The sequence below is a fragment of the Callithrix jacchus genome, chromosome 10, assembly GCF_049354715.1.
Source record: "Callithrix jacchus isolate 240 chromosome 10, calJac240_pri, whole genome shotgun sequence".
Taxonomy (NCBI): domain Eukaryota; kingdom Metazoa; phylum Chordata; class Mammalia; order Primates; family Cebidae; genus Callithrix; species Callithrix jacchus.
Genome location: NC_133511.1, coordinates 123,728,337 through 123,744,136, shown reverse-complemented (window position 1 = coordinate 123,744,136; position 15,800 = coordinate 123,728,337). Strand labels below are relative to the sequence as shown.

At 45.7% G+C, this 15,800-nt stretch overlaps 1 protein-coding gene across 12 annotated transcripts in view; it reads right to left on the bottom strand.

The window, feature by feature from the left end:
• The window catches only part of RBM4 (RNA binding motif protein 4), a 71,161-nt gene that overhangs the window by 20,084 nt on the left and 35,277 nt on the right, over positions 1–15,800 (bottom strand). The window lies entirely within an intron of this gene.

The window sequence follows — 15,800 nt, the reverse complement described above, 5'->3', positions numbered from 1 at the left end:
TCTACTAAAAATACAAAAATTAGCTGGGCATGGTGGCATGCACCTGTAGTCCCAGCTCATTTGGGAGGCTGAGCTAGGAGAATCTCTTGAACCTGGCAGTGCACTGATATGGTACCACTGCATTCCAGCCTGGGCAACAAAGTGAGACTCTGTCTCAAAAAAAGAAAAAACTTAGCTGTATGTGGTGGCACACTCCTGTAGTCCCAGCTACTCAAGAGACTGAGGTGGGAGAATCTCTTGAGCCCAGGTCAAGACTGCAGCAAGCTGTGATCACGCCACTGTACTCCATCCTGGGCAACAGAAGCCCCCATCTCCAAAACATAAAAAAAAAAAGGAAGATTTAGTGAAGTGAGGGCTATGGCTTCAGTAACAGGTGGTGAGAAGTTAGCCAGATTCTTGAGACACTGCTAAATTTGCTACAGCTGGTGGTGAGGCTCCTTTTCTCTAAATAACCAGAGCTGGGGTTTTTTTGTTTTGAGACAGAGTCTTACTCCTGTAGCCAGGCTGGAGCACAATAGCACAAAAACTCAGCTCACTGCAACCTCTGCTTCCCAGGTTCAAGCGATTCTCCTGTCTCAGCGTCCCAAGTAGCTAGGACTACAGGCGTGCACCACCATACTTGGCTAATTTTTGTATTTTTAGCAGACAGGGTTTCACCATGTTGGCCAGTATGGTCTCAATCTCTTGACCTCGTGATCTGCCTGCCTTGGACTCCCAAACTGCTGGGATTATAGGCATGAGCCATTGCGCCCAGCCCAGAGATGCTCTTAAACCAGTTTAAAGGTTAGCAGGGTGGGCCAAGCGCGGTGGCTCAAGCCTGTAATCCCAGCACTTTGGGAGGCCAAGGCAGGTGGATCACAAGGTTAAGAGATCAAGACCATCCTGATCAACAAGGTGAAACCCCGTCTCTACTAAAAATACAAAATATTAGCTGGGCATGGTGGCGCGTGCCTGTAATCCCAGCTACTCAGGAGGCTGAGGTAGGAGAATTGCCTGAACCCAGAAGGCAGAGGTTGCAGTGAGCCGAGATCGCGCCATTGCACTCCAGCCTGGGTAACAAGAGGGAAACTCCGTCTCAAAAAAAAATAAAAATAAAAAAAATAAAGGCTAGCAGAACCAGGGTAGTAGTTTTTGTAGTAATCCCTCCATCAGAAAAAGGCTAAGCTAGATTCTCTCCTAGGACCTATCACATTAACTCAATTTGACTTCATGTACTTAAAATAATATTCAGGCTAGGTGCAGTGGCTCATGCCTATAATCCCAGCACTTTGGGAGGCTGAGGTGGGAGGATCACCTGAGGTCAGGAGTTTGAGACCAGCCTAACTAACACGGAGAAACCCTGTCTCTACTAAAAAAAAAAAAAAAAAAAAAAGCTGTGCATGGTGGTGCTTGACTATAATCCCAGCTACTTGATAGACTGAGGCAGGAGAATCACTTGAACCCAGGAGGTGGAGGTGGCAGTGAGCCAAGATCGTGCCATTGTACTCCAGCTAGAGCAACAAGAGCAAAATTCCATCTCAAAAACAATCTTGAGAGGTGAAGCAAAGTTTTCCCTTATTTCTTAGGCAAGTGGACTGACAAATATACAGAAGTTAACCTGTCCATACATACATTCCAACCAGTGGTTAAGTACATAAGGCTTATGTTAGCTTCAGTATTCCCCAGGGAGGCAAGACTGTCTCTGTTTTCCAAAAGGGAAAACAAGGCAAAGATGCTGGGATTTTCTTGTGATCTGCAAGGCACTATGCAAAGCCAGGAAAAAAAATTTTGCAGATTTTGCTGGCCTCACCAAAATCTCTGGTGGCTCTGTGCTATATTTCAACCAACTTAACATTGAAGTTTAACATGTTAGGTGCATGGCTTATGCCTGTAATCCTAACACTTTGGGAGGCCGAGGCAGGCAGACTGATTTAGGAGTTCAACACTAGCCTGGGCAACATGGCAAAACCCCATCTCTACTAAAAATACAAAAACTTAGTCTGGCACGGTGGTGCATGCCTGTAATCCCAGCTACTCACGAGGGTAAGGCATGAGAATCGCTTCAACCCAGGAGGCGGAGGTTTCAGCGAGTTGAGATCTTGCCACTGCACTGCAGCCTGGGAGACAGACCCAGACTCTGTCTCAAAAAAATAAATGAATAATAAGCATATTTTGATTTTTATCGCATTGGCAGAACAAGAAAACAAATCAGATTTTCTGCAAAAGAGTTTCACATCATCGCTGCACAGTAACACTTCCAGAAATGATAGAAGTGTTCCATATCTGTGCTGTCCAATTTGTGGCTACTAGTCACGTGTGACTATTGAGTACTTGAAATGTGGCTTATGTCACTGAAAGTGAGTTAAATTATAATGAGGTACATGTAGCTAGTAACTACTCTATTGGACAGCAGTTTAAATAGTAAAATAAGCTGCTCACAGGAGGAGAAAAAGCCTTGCAGAATTGCATAGACGTTTCCTGTAGAAAATCCTTTTCAGGGAATGTGTTCTCTTTCTGGGTCCACAAGGGGGTGTAGTTTTAAGGGCAAGAACTTCCTAGCGCCATGCCCCCCCCCCCCATCTCTCGACATCCGAGAGATTTAATGGTTTGTTTCAATTTTGAGGGCACAGGAAGAAACTAAAAGTCAATCACTCCAGCGGAAGTTCTGGGGAACTACTTTGGTTGGCCAGGGGTCTTAGAGAAGGTGGGGGTTCCTCCCAGGTTAAAAGTCCCCTTCTTCCACACCCCTTCGGACTCCATATTGGGTCCCCTTCCATGAACACTCCCTTCATGGAAGCCATCTTTCTCCTGGATTTCCCCTCTGGGGTCCCCTTCCACACACTTCTGGAAGCCTTTCTTCCCCTCCTGAATCCGTTTTCTCTCTCTATTCCCTTCCACTTACTGTGGAAGCTGCTTTTTTCTCCTGGATTCCATCTTTCTGGATTCTCTCACTGAGTGTGAGAGCCGTTTTTCTCTCTCTCCTCCTCTGGTTTCTCTCTCAATAAATCACTTTCTACAAACACTTTTAAGTCCAGCATTTACTGCACACCGCACCGTGGTCCCCTTTTTCTCATTCTTGAGAGGGCAGGAGACAAAGAATCTGCAGAAACATCCTCATGGGAGCTGAGGGCACCCTGAAGCCCTAAACCCCAATATTACACTTTCACCCCTGAAAGAGGACTGCTGAGTAGGACAATATTTATTTATTTATTTATTTATTTATTTGGAGTTGGACTCTCGCTTTGATGCCCAGGCTGGAGTGAAATGGCAAAATCTCGGTTCTACAACCTCCACCTCCCAGGTTCAAGCAATTCTCCTGTTTCAACCTCCCCTATAGGCGCATGCCACCATGCCTGGCTTATTTTTGTATTTTTAGTAGAGACAGGGTTTCAGTATATTGGTCACGCCAGTGCACTCTAGCCTGGGTGACAGAGTGAGACTCTTAAAAATAATAATGTAAAAAAAAATGTAAAGGATTTTTCACCCACCACCAAGTGGTAAAGACAAAAAGACCCCTGTGATTGTTCACCACAGAAGGAAGTTACAAGCAGCAGCTCATGAAATGGAAATAAGCAGCTGGCTAAGGGTAGTAGTCCTGTCCACATGGAAGGGGATGGGGTCAGAGGCTTGCAATCTCTTCCTATGGCAGTGAACTAGGTGGCCCTGGCCCACATTTGGCTCTGGTATCTCAGAAGCCTGACAGCAGCTATGAGAATTAGGAAGAGTGAGTGGCTAGGGAAAGAGTCCTCCCAGCGCTGTGGTAATACCACTGTACCTCCCCACTTTGGGACACAGCCAGCAACATTAGTGGCCATATTTGTGACTTGTATCTCACCATCAGTTTAGCAGGATGTGTGACCAACACTCCGGAACACACATCCTCACAGTGAATGGCACTGCCCTGAACAGGGTGGTGGGAGTAGGGGTTAAGTCACAAGCCTTTTTGAAAAGTGGAGCAAGAGGAGCCAATACCCCCCTACCCCAGTGAACACCCTGGGAGAGTACCAGACCCTGCAGGGCAGCCAGAATGCAGGCACATCTGGCCCGGGAACTACCTCTGGTGGAGACTGCAAGCCCTGGGCCCATTTGCTGATTATCAGCTAAAAGTGTAATACAGGCTCTGGAGGGGAATGGCAAAACTCAAGTCCAAGCCTGTTATATAACCCTGGGCATATTGCTTCATCTCTGAACCCATTTTTTCATTTGTCAGTTGGAAATTATATACCTTCCTCTCAGAAGTTTTTGGAAGAGTTAATGTAAAGCATTCCAGAAATGGTAGCGATTACTATTACAAATGAACTGTGCCAGGCCCTGGAAGACCATCAACAAGCTAGAAAAGTGTGTGACCTCTCCTGGAGCTCACAAACTGAGAAGGTAGACCCTTAAATACACAAATGGATCCGTGCTGACAAACTACCAAGAGGGCTGTTCCTGCAGGGGGACATAAGGTCCATGTGGGGACTGAGGTGGTAACTGAGGGAGAGCTGTCAGTGCTCCCTCTCCTGCCTTGACTCTTGCTGGCAGGGGACACTCTAGACAAGTTGCTCCAGCTCTGCCTTTAGGGTTTACCAAACCTCAAACCTAAAGAGCCCTCCCAGTTTATCAGGGAGTTCTGCCCTATCTGCTTTTCTTGACTGCTAACCGCTTATGTGCTAGGGATGACTCCAGCCCTAACAGTGACCCTTTATGGGTCCTCTGGTCCTACTCCAGTGTCTGGCTCTGTACTAGTACTCGGTTCCTTGAATGACTGGTGGCTGCTAAAGCAATAAATGGTGAGTGGGATAGGATATTAAGGGGAGCACATCATTCACATGGGAGCCTACATATACACATTTATTATTAACAAATGCCCATTATGTGTGTTTGAGGCATTATTTCCAAGCACTGGGAATATGATGGTGAAGGAAGGTAATTCCTGTTTCCCTTACACTTTGTGAAGAAGTTATTCAATAAATGAATGAGAAGAGAAACTGAACCAGGTGCAGTGGCACACGCCTGTAATCCCAGCACTTTGGGAGGCTGAAGCAGGTGGATGGTGAGGTCAGGAGTTTGAGAACATCCTGACCAACATGGTGAATCCCCATCTCTACTAAAAATACAAAAATTAGCCAGGCGTGGTGGTGTGCACTTGTAATCCTAGCTACTCAGGAGGCTGAGGCAGGAGAAGCGCTTGAACCCAGGAGGCAAAAGGCTGCAGTGAGCCAAGATCGCACCAGTGCACTCCAGCTTGGGCAACAGAGACTCCGTCCAAAAAAAAAAGGCCGGGCGTGGTGGCTCATGCCTGTAATCCCAGCACTTTGGGAAGCTGAGGTGGGCAGAGCACAAGGTCAGGAGTTCAAGACCAACCTGGCCAATATGGTGAAACCCCATCTCTACTAAAAATACAAAAATTAGCCGGACATGGTGGTGGGTGCCTGTAGTCCCAACTATTGGGAGGCTCAGGCAGGAGAATGACTTCAACCCAGGAGGTGGAGGCTGCAATGAACCAAGATTCACCACTGTACGCCAGCCTGGGCAACAAAGCAAGACTCTGTCTCAAAAAAACAAAACAAAAAGAAAAGAAAACAAATTGGTGGCTGGATGTAGTGGCTCACACCAGTAATCTCAGCACTTTGGGAGGCCAAGACAGATGGATCACCTGAGGTCAGGAGTTTGAGACCAGTCTGGTCAACATGGTGAAACCCCATCTCTACTGAAAATACAAAAAAATTAGCTGGTACCAAAATTAGGTGGCAGGAGCCTGTAATCTCTCCTACTCAGTAGGCTGAGGTAGGAAAATCGCTTGAACCTGGGAGGTGAAGAATGTGGTGAGCCTAGATCACGCCACCGCACTCCAGCCTGGGCAACAGAGCAAGACTGTTTCAAAACAAAAAAAAAGACGGACTCCATCTCAAAAAAAAAAAAAGAGAAGAAAAATTGGGATAAGTACCACAAATTACACAAACTGGGTCCAATGGCAGGAAATAATGGGAGGATGTACCTACTAAGCTACAGGTGGTTTGGGAAGGCATTGTGATACTTGATCCTAAAGCTAAGTAAGACCTGAAGGATAAGTTAGCTCTAAAGCAGTCAAGAGAAAGTTCCTAACAGATTTAAAAAAATCTGAAGGCAAGAGTTCAGTATATATACAAAGATCTGAAAGGAGAGTCAGTGTGGTCAGAAAAGGATACATAAGCAGGGAAAAGGGCCTGAGATGGTGGGAGTTGGCTAGACAAGGCATTTTTCAAGGCGCCTTCAAACTAAGGGATTGGGCATTTTACTTTAGATAAAATGGGAAGTTGCTAAAAGGCTCCTAAGTACCACAACTACCATCTGATTTACATTTGACAAGATCATTCTGCCTACTAAATGGAGAGAATACTTTAAAGACACAAGGATAAGGAAAAGACAGACCTGGAGGTCACTGTAGTCATCTTGGTGGAAGAGGATAGCATTGGCTAGAATATAGCTATGGCAAAGACATGGAGAAAAGAGGCAACATATGATATAAATGTGCTCAAGAACTGCTAAGGGTTGGGGATGGGGTAAGGATGACTAACAGGAATCTGGCTAGAAGAAATAAGAGGATAAGGAAGAATGAAGGAGAAATGATTTTACAGTGGACAGTCTCAGGAACTCTATCTCAGATACAACAAGTTTAAAGGTGTATTAAGAGGACAAGCTGGGAGCAGTGGCTCATGCCTGTAATTCCAGCACTTTGGGAGGCAGGCGGATAACGAAGTCAGGAGTTCAAGACCAGCCTGGCCAATTTGGTGAAACCCGTCTCTATCAAAAATACAAAAATTAGTTGGATGTGAGGGCACGCGCCTGTAGTCCCAGCTACTCAGGAGACTGAGGCAGAAGAATCGCTTAAACCTGGGAGGCAGAGGTTGCAGTGAGCCGAGATCAAGCCACTGTACTCCAGCCTCAGCAACAGAGCAAGACTCCATCTCAAAAAAAAAAGAGAAAGAGAACCAAGAAGAAAAATGTCAACTAGATCTCTAGATCCCTGAAATAGAGCAGACATCAAGAGTCTTTAGCACCTGGATCACTGTTACCTAACAGAAATACAGTGTGAGCCACAAATGCAAACTGCATAGGTAACAGGTGAAATTAAACTGTATTAATTTTATTTTTCCCAGATAGTCTAGTAATTAGGAAAAAAATAAAAACAATTTTAATGTACTTTAACTGAGTGTGTGCAATTACCACTTCAACATATAATGAGCATTAAAAAATGAATACTTCACGCCCGTAATCCCAGCACTTTGGGAGGCCACGGCAGGTGGATCACGAGGTCAAGTGATGGAGACCATCCTAGCCAACATGGTGAAACCCCATCTCTACTAAAAATACAAAAATTAGCTGGGAGTGGTGGTGTGTGTGCCTGTAGTCCCAGCTACTTGGGAGGCTGATGCAAGAGAATTGCTTGAACCTGGGAGGCGGAGGTTGCAGTGAGCTGAGATCGCGCCACTGCACTGCAGCCTGGTCCCAGAGCGAGACTCTGTCTCAAAAATTAAAAAAAATAAAAATAAAATAAAAAAATGAATACTTGGCCGGGCATGGTGGCTCACACCTGTAATCCCAGCACTTTGGGAGGCCAAGGTGGGTGGATCACCTGAGGTCAGGAGTTCAAGACCAGCCGGGCCAACATGGAGAAATCCCATCTCTACTAAAAATACAAAAAAATTAGCTCGGCATTATGGCAGTCGCCTGTAATCCCAGCTACTCAGGAGGCTGAGGCAGGAGAATCGCTTAAACTCAGGAGTTGGAGGTTGCAGTGAGCCGAGATCGTGCCACTGCACTCCAGCCTGGGTGACAAAGTGAGACTCTGTCTCAAAAAATAAAAAGAATACTTATATTCTTTCTCATATTAACTTTTTTTTGAGACAGACTCTTGCTGTGTCGCTCAGGCTAGAATGCAGTGGCCCAATCTTAGCTCACTAGAACCTCCATCTCCTAGGTTCAAGTGATTTTCCTATGTCGGTCTCCCATGTAGCTGGAATTACAGGCACATGCCACCATGCATACAATTTTTGCATTTTTAAGAGAGATGAGATTTCACCATGTTGGCTCGTCTCAAACTTCTGACCTCAAGTGATCTGCCCACCTTCACCTCCCAAAGTGCCAGGATTACAGGCGAAAGCCACTGTGCCTAGCTTCTCATTAATTTTTTAAATCCCATGGGTATTTGGTACTCACAGCACTATATGTAGCTCTGGCTACAACACTGAACAGCACAACTCTACATGGTATATAAAGCCAAAACAATAAATGAAATATGGAACAGGATTTCCAACTTGGCACTACTGATATCTGGGAAAGGTGCCCTCCTGTGCACTGGAGTATGTTTAGCAGCATCCCTGGCAACAGCATCCCTGGCAGCAGCACATTGTTAATTGTGACAATTAACAATGACTTCAGGGAGTCTCTCCCTCAGCCTATTCTACTTGCCCATTTAAAACAAAATGGTCAGGCTATAATCCCAGCATTTTGGGAGGCTGAGGTGGGTGGATCACCTGAGGTCAGGAGTTTGAGACCAGCAAACTCCTGGGCAAATGGCAAAACCATGACTCTACAAAAAAATACAGCAATTATTTGGGCATGCTGACAGTGGCCTGTGGTCCCAGCTACTTGGGAGGTGGGAGAATTGCTTGAGCCCAAGAGGCAGAAGTTGAATACTGCACTTCAGCCTGGGTGACAAAGGAATACCCTGTCTCAAAAAAAAGGTGGGGTGGGGGTGGGGGTGGAGGACCAGGCGAAGTGACTCATACCTATAATATTTTTTTTTTTTTTTTTTTGAGATGGAGTCTTGCTCTGTCGCCCAAGCTGGAGTCCAGTGGTGCTATCTCAGCTCACTGCAACCTCCACCTCCTGTGTTCAAGCGATTCTCCTGCTTTAGCCCCCCCAAGTGGCTGGGACTACAGGTATGCACCGCCACGACGGGCTAATTTTCGTATTTTTAGTAGAGAGATGGGGTTTTACCCTGTTGGCCAGACTGGTCTCAAGTTCTTGATCTCAAGTGATCCACCCCGCAGGCCTCCAAAAGTGGTGGGATTACAGGCATAAACTACCACACCCAGCCTAATCTTAGTACTTTGGGAGGCTGAGGCAGGAGGGTAGCTTGAGCCAGTTCATAACCAGCCTGGGCAATATAGGAAGACCCCATCTCTACCAAAAGATTTAAAACAAGATAAATTAGTCAGGTACAGTGGTGCATACCTGTGTAGCTCCAGCTACTGGGGAGGTTGAGCTGTGAGGACTGCCTCAGCCCAGAAGGTCGAGGCTGCAGTGAGCCATGCTCGCACCATTGTACTACTCCAGCCTAGGCAACAGAGCAAAAACCCACCTTTAAAAAAAAAAAAGACTAAAAATTTGATCTGAGGCTGAATAACTACAAAGGGGCACAAGAGCTTTTAGGCTGACAAAAATGTTCTGTATTTTGATTGCACTGATGATAACAAGATTGTAATTATCAGTTATCAAGAGTACACTGTCAGGTTGGGTGAGGGGGCTCATGCCTGTAATCCCACCACTTTGGGAGGCTGAGGCGGATGGATCAAGAGGTCAAGAGATTGAGACCATCCTGGACATGGTGAAACCCTATCTCTACTAAAAATACAAAAATTAGCTGGTCATGGTGGCATGTACTTGCAGTCCCAGCTACTCAGGAGGCTGAGGCAGAAGAATCACTTGAACCCGGGAGGCGGAGGTTGCAGTGAGCCAAGATCACGCCATTGCACTACAGGCTGGGTGATAAAAGCGAAACTCCATCTGAGAAAAATATATATATAATCTTATTTTTTTTTAATTATAAAATTTTTAAAATAGAGAGGCCTGGTTCCTTATTTATCACAGTAATCTGCACACACATATGCTCCACTAGCTTTCCCAATCCTCCTTACTCAACTTGATCTTTTTTAATACAAAGCTCTTATGTCCTAACACAAAATTCAGTTATTTACTATGTTCATTGTTTGTCTTGGGCTAGAATGTAAGTTTTAGACAGTGGAGCTTCCATTAGGTTATGTCATGAAGATGACATAGAGAAGAAACTACCACATAACCACTAGAAACATGTAGCAGAAACAAGAAATAACGAATAGAAAAGGGGCCAGGCACAGTGGTTCACGCCTGTAATCTCACACTTTAAGAGGCTGAGGCAGGTGATCACCTGAGGTCAGGATTTCCAGACCAGCCTGGCCAACATGGCAAAACCCCCTCTCTACTCAAAATGCAAAGAAAGTGCGCTAGTGCACACTTGTAGTACCAGCTACTTGGGAGGCTGAGGCAAGAGAATTGCTTGAACCAGGGAAATGGATGTTGCAGTGAGCTATGATCATGCCACTGCACTCCAGCCTGACAGAGCAAGACTATCTCCAAAAAAGAAAAAAAACAATCTGTAAAGAACTGAGGTGAAGAGCACAAGGTAAGTGGTTCAGTAAATTAGGTGGGGCACGGTGGCTTACACCTGTAGTCCCAGCTCTTTCAGGATGCCAAGGCATGCAGATCACCTGAGGTCAGGAGTTCGAGACCAGCCTGACCAATATGATGAAGCCCTGACTACTAAAAACACAAAAATTAGCTGGGCGTGGTGGCATGTGCCGGTAATCCCAGCTACTTGGGTGACTGAGACAGGATAATCGCTTAAATTCGGGAGGCAGAGGATGCAGTGAGCTGAGATTGCACCATTGCACTCCAGCCTGGGCAACGAGAGCAAAACTCTATCTCGGGGGGGAAAAAAAAGTGCAAGATATTAACAGGTTGGCATTTTGGAAAATGCATTGTCTCCAAAATAAAACATACAAAGACTCTTGTTGGTGTTTAAGAATGATGTCCAAGCTATGGTGGCTCATGTCTATAATCCTAGCCGCTCAGGAGGCTGAAGTGACATTTGAGCCCAGAAGTTCACAGCCCCACCGAGCCACGATCACAACACTGCACTCCAGCCTGACCAACAGTGAGATCTTGTCTCGAAAATAAAACAAACAAAATGGGCCAGGTGCAGTGGCTCACGCCTCTAAATCCCAGCACTTTGGGAGTCCAAAGCAGACAGATTACTAGGTCAGGAGATCAAGACCATCCTGGCTAACAGAGTGAAATCCCGTCTCTACTAAAAATACAAAAAGTTAGCCAGGAGCAGTGGCACATGCCTGTAGTCCCAGCTAGTTGGGAGGCTGAGGTAGGAGAATCACTTAGAAACCCCCAGGAGACAGATTACAGTGGGCCGAAATTAAGCCACTGGACTCCAGCCTGTGCACACTCCATCTCAAAGAAAAAAGAATACTATACCACTGGTGATTTATCCATTCTGCCTAAGTCATGGGGGAAAATACTGCCAAACCAATTTCTCTTTTTTTTTTTTTCCAGGGTCTTGCTCTGTTGCCCAGGCTGGAGATAATCATGGCTCAATGTGGCCATGCTGTCCCAGGCTGAAACAAGCCTCATACCTCAAGCTTGAGAGCAGCTGAAACTATAGGCACACAGCACCACATCCAGCTAATTTTTTTTTTTTTTTTTTGAGACGGAGTTTCGCTCTTGTTACCCAGGCTGGAGTGCAATGGCGCGATCTCGGCTCACCGCAACCTCCGCCTCCTGGGTTCAGGCAATTCTCCTGCCTCAGCCTCCCCAGTAGCTGGGATTACAGGCACGCGCCACCATGCCCAGCTAATTTTTTGTATTTTTAGTAGAGACGGGGTTTCACCACGTTGACCAGGATGGTCTCGATCTCTCGACCTCGTGATCCACCCGCCTCGGCCTCCCAAAGTGCTGGGATTACAGGCTTGAGCCACCGCGCCTGGCCTACATCCAGCTAATTTTTAAAATTTTTTTGTGGATAGAGTTTCGCTGTTACCCAGGCTTGCCAGCTGAATTTCTTATCTTAAAGACGTTCAGCAGTAAAACCTAAAGGAAATTTGTTTAAAGAAATCATCTTAGGATTAAAAGACTTTTGCTGATGCCCAAGGTTTTTTTGTTTTTTTTTGAGACGGGGTCTCGCTGTCACCCAGGCTGGAGTGCAGCGGCATGATCTCAGCTCACTACAACTTCCACTTTCGGGGTTCAAGAGATTCTCCTGCCTCGGTCTCCCGAGTAGCTGGAATTACAGGGGCCCAAGACCACGTCCAGCTAATTTTTGTTGTTGAGTAGAGACAGGGTTTTCACCTGTCTCTACCAAATCCACCTGCGTCAGCCTCCCAAAGTGCTGTGATTACAGGTGTGAGCTTCTGTGCTCGACCCACCCCAAGTATTATTTACATTTCACTATTTACTTTGGTAAAGCATATCAATGTAGTCCTAACATAACTTTTTGAATGGAATCTCACTCTTGCCCAGGCTGGTGTGATCTCAGCTCACTGCAACCTCTGCCTCACAGGCTCAAGTGATTATCCTGCCTCTGCTTCCCAAGTAGCTGGAACCATGTTCAGCTAATTTTTTTATTTTTAGTAGAAACTGGGTTTCACCATGTTGGCTAGGCTGGTCTCAAACTCCTGACCTCAGATAATCTGCCCGCTTCAGCCTTCCAACGTGCTGGGATTCCAGGTGTGAACCACCATGCCCGGTCCATGACTCCTTCTAAATCCAAAGTCAAATGAGCTACATAAATCAATCTCTGATGAAAACCTGGACCTGGTCAGTAAGAATGCTGTAAGAATGCTGGTCAAGGCAGTCAAATGGTTTAGTAAAATCGGTGGGGGGGGGGGGGGGGGGGGGAGGAAGCTATTATTGTGGCAGCATAATGTATCAAAATTTAGATCCCAAGGAGAATTTAAAAATAAAAACAGCAGGGTGTGGTGGCTCACGCCTGTAATACCAACACTTTGGGAGGCCAAGGTGGGGCGGATCACCTGAGGTCGGGAGTTCGAGACCAGACCAACGTGACCAACATGGAGAAACCCTGTCACTACTAAAAATACAGAATTAGTCATGCGTAGTGGCGCATGCCTGTAATCCCAGCTACTCAGGAGGCTGAGGCAGGAGAATCGCTTGAACCCAGGAGGAAGAGGCTGCAGTGAGCCGAGATCATGGCCACTGCATTCCAGCCAGAGTAACCAGAGGGACACTTCGTCTCAAAAAAAAAAAAAAAAAAAAAAGGCGGGGGGGGGCCGGGCGTGGTGGCTCCCTCCTGTAATCCCAGCACTTTGGGAAGCCAAGGTGGGCAGATCACCAGGTCGAGAGATCAAGACCATCCTGGCCAACATGGTGAATGAAACCCCATCTCTACTAAAAATACAAAAAAATTAACTGGGCGTGTGGTGGCACACACCTGTAGTCCCAGCTACTTGGGAGGCAGAGGTTGCAGTGAGCCGAGGTTGCGCTACTGCACTCCAGCCTGGTGTCTGGTGACGGAGTGAGTCTGTCAAAAAAAAAAAAAAGAAAATACTGCAATGCACCCAGATCAAACTGAGGTAGGTTACAAATCAAGTATAAGGAGCTTTCACCAAATATAGGGAGGTTATCAAAATCACAAGCTTTTGTCTCAGATTGCCAATGGGGCTAGTGTACCCCATTGAAAACTTTTTCAAAAGGGATTAAAGCTTATGTGTCTGACCCAAATTACATTCATATGCATCCACATAAATGTAAAACTGTTACAAAACAGAAAAGGAATAGGTGACAAAATAAATGTCACTCTCACCCATCTTGACTAATAGAGCCTGGGGAGGAACACTGTTCAGGGTTCAATACTGAGATAGAGAAGTCTTGGGGTTGTCATAATTAGACTGGGGAGTACCCCTGGTTTTTTTTTACCAGGTTCTATAGGTTGAATCCTACAGTTTTCATCCCTGTAAGAGACAGGTATCCCAAACCACAGCAAATATGATTAGCCATAAAATAAAGCATTATTATTCAAAGCACACTCAATTTATAGTTGGGATTGGATTCTGCCCCCAGGACAATGCAAAGCCTATGATTTAATTGGTCTGGGGCAGTGGCTTCCCCCTGCATCAGCAGTATCAGTCATAATACAAGAGGCATCCATGTCCTATTCATGTCAGTCTTTCATCAAAGGGAGTACTGAAATTTGTTGCCCAAGAAAAAATGCTTTTTTTTTTTCTGAGACAAAGTCTTGCTCTGTCACCCAGACTGGAGTGCAGTGGCATGATCTCAGCTCACTGGAAACAGTTCTCCCACCTCAGCCTCCCTAGTAGTTTGGACTACAGGAGCGTATCACCACACGTAGCTAATTTTTTAATTTTTAGTAGAGATGGGGTTTTCACCATGTTGGCCAGGCTGGTCTCCAACTCCTGACCTCAAGTGATCCACCCACCTCAGCCTCCCAAAGTGCTGGGATTACAGGCATGAGCCACCATGCCTGACCTGTTTTAGTAACATAGTTTTGGCTGGGCATGGTGGCTCATTCCTGTAATCCTAGTACTTTGGGAGGTCAAGACAGGAAGATCAATTGAGCCCAGGAGTTCGAGACCACCCTATAGTAAGACCTTGTCTCTGTAAGTTTTAAAAAACTATTAAAACAGGCTGGGCGCAGTGGCTCACGTCTAATCCCAACACTCTTGAAGGCTGAGGCGGGCGGATCACCTGAGGTCAGGAGTTTGAGAACAGTCTAACCAATACAATTAAACGAAACCCTCTACTAAAAATACAAAAATTAGCCCCGTGTAGTGTGCCAGTAGTCCTAGCTACTCAGGAGGCTCAGACAGAACTGCTTGAACCCAAGTAACAGAGGTGGCAGTAAGCCAAGATCGTCCCACCACACTCCAGCCTGGGCAACAGAGTGAGGGTCCCTCTCAAAAAATTAATCATTAAGTGGTAGTAAATCATCATAAAGGTCTTCATCCTGGTAGTATTCATGTTGAGTAGGCTGAGGAAAAGTAGGAGGGGTTGGTCTGGCTGTCTCAGGGGTGGGAGAGGCAGAAGAAAATCCATGTATAAGTAAACCGGCATAATCTTTGTTGTTGAATGGTCCTTCAAACCTGTGCTGTTCAATGGCCAACTGTACAAAGGAAGCCCCTAACTCAGTTTGGTGTCAATCTTCCTTATATTGTGAAACTGAGCAATCCCATATTGTTGCCTATCTGAATACAAATATTTCTCATGCTGGATAGAGGCACTCAAAGAAACCAGCAGGCATACACAACCCTTAATGGAAGTAGACAGAGTACTCAGCCTCCCTCTGTCAGTTGTGACAGCTTATGACAAGATGAGAGGAGTAATAAAGCCCTCAATTCACTAATCACTGTCTAAGTACTTTCTCCTTTGTTGTCTTGTCTCAAGACACAGGGAGCACCTTCCCTGTTTTGGTGGGGCTGAGGGGGTGTGTGTGTGTTTCAGACAGGTCAGGTTTCACTATGTTGGCCAGGATGGCCTTCGAACACCTGAGCTCAAGCAATCTTTGCAACTAAGCCTTCCCAGTAGGTGAGACTATACAGGCATGCGCCACCATGCTCCAAACCATCCCAATTTGTTATCTTAAGCAAGGGTGCTATTTACCCTCCATTAAGTAACACAAGTCCCTGTTCCTGTCAGATTTGCATCTGGTGAGAAGCTGGAAGGTTCACTCATGTTAAGCCATCATAATCTGGCTTGACAAGAGAGTTGTTAGCATGACAAAATGTAGTAATGCAAGAACACAGCTTAACAAAGCAAATAGTATTAATGCTTCAAAAAGTCCCCTGCCCCCACTTCCCAGAAGCCAACTGCTTTTCTTTTTAGCTGTTCTTTACCTTTATTTCTGAATGTGTTCATAATCCATTTGCCACTTCTAAAAATTTCATTTCTAAGTTTTGCTCTTGTACATAAAATACCCACCCATGTCAGATAATTTTATTAAAATATTCAGTGCTGCTACGATTATAACTAGGTAAATATCACATACAGTTAAA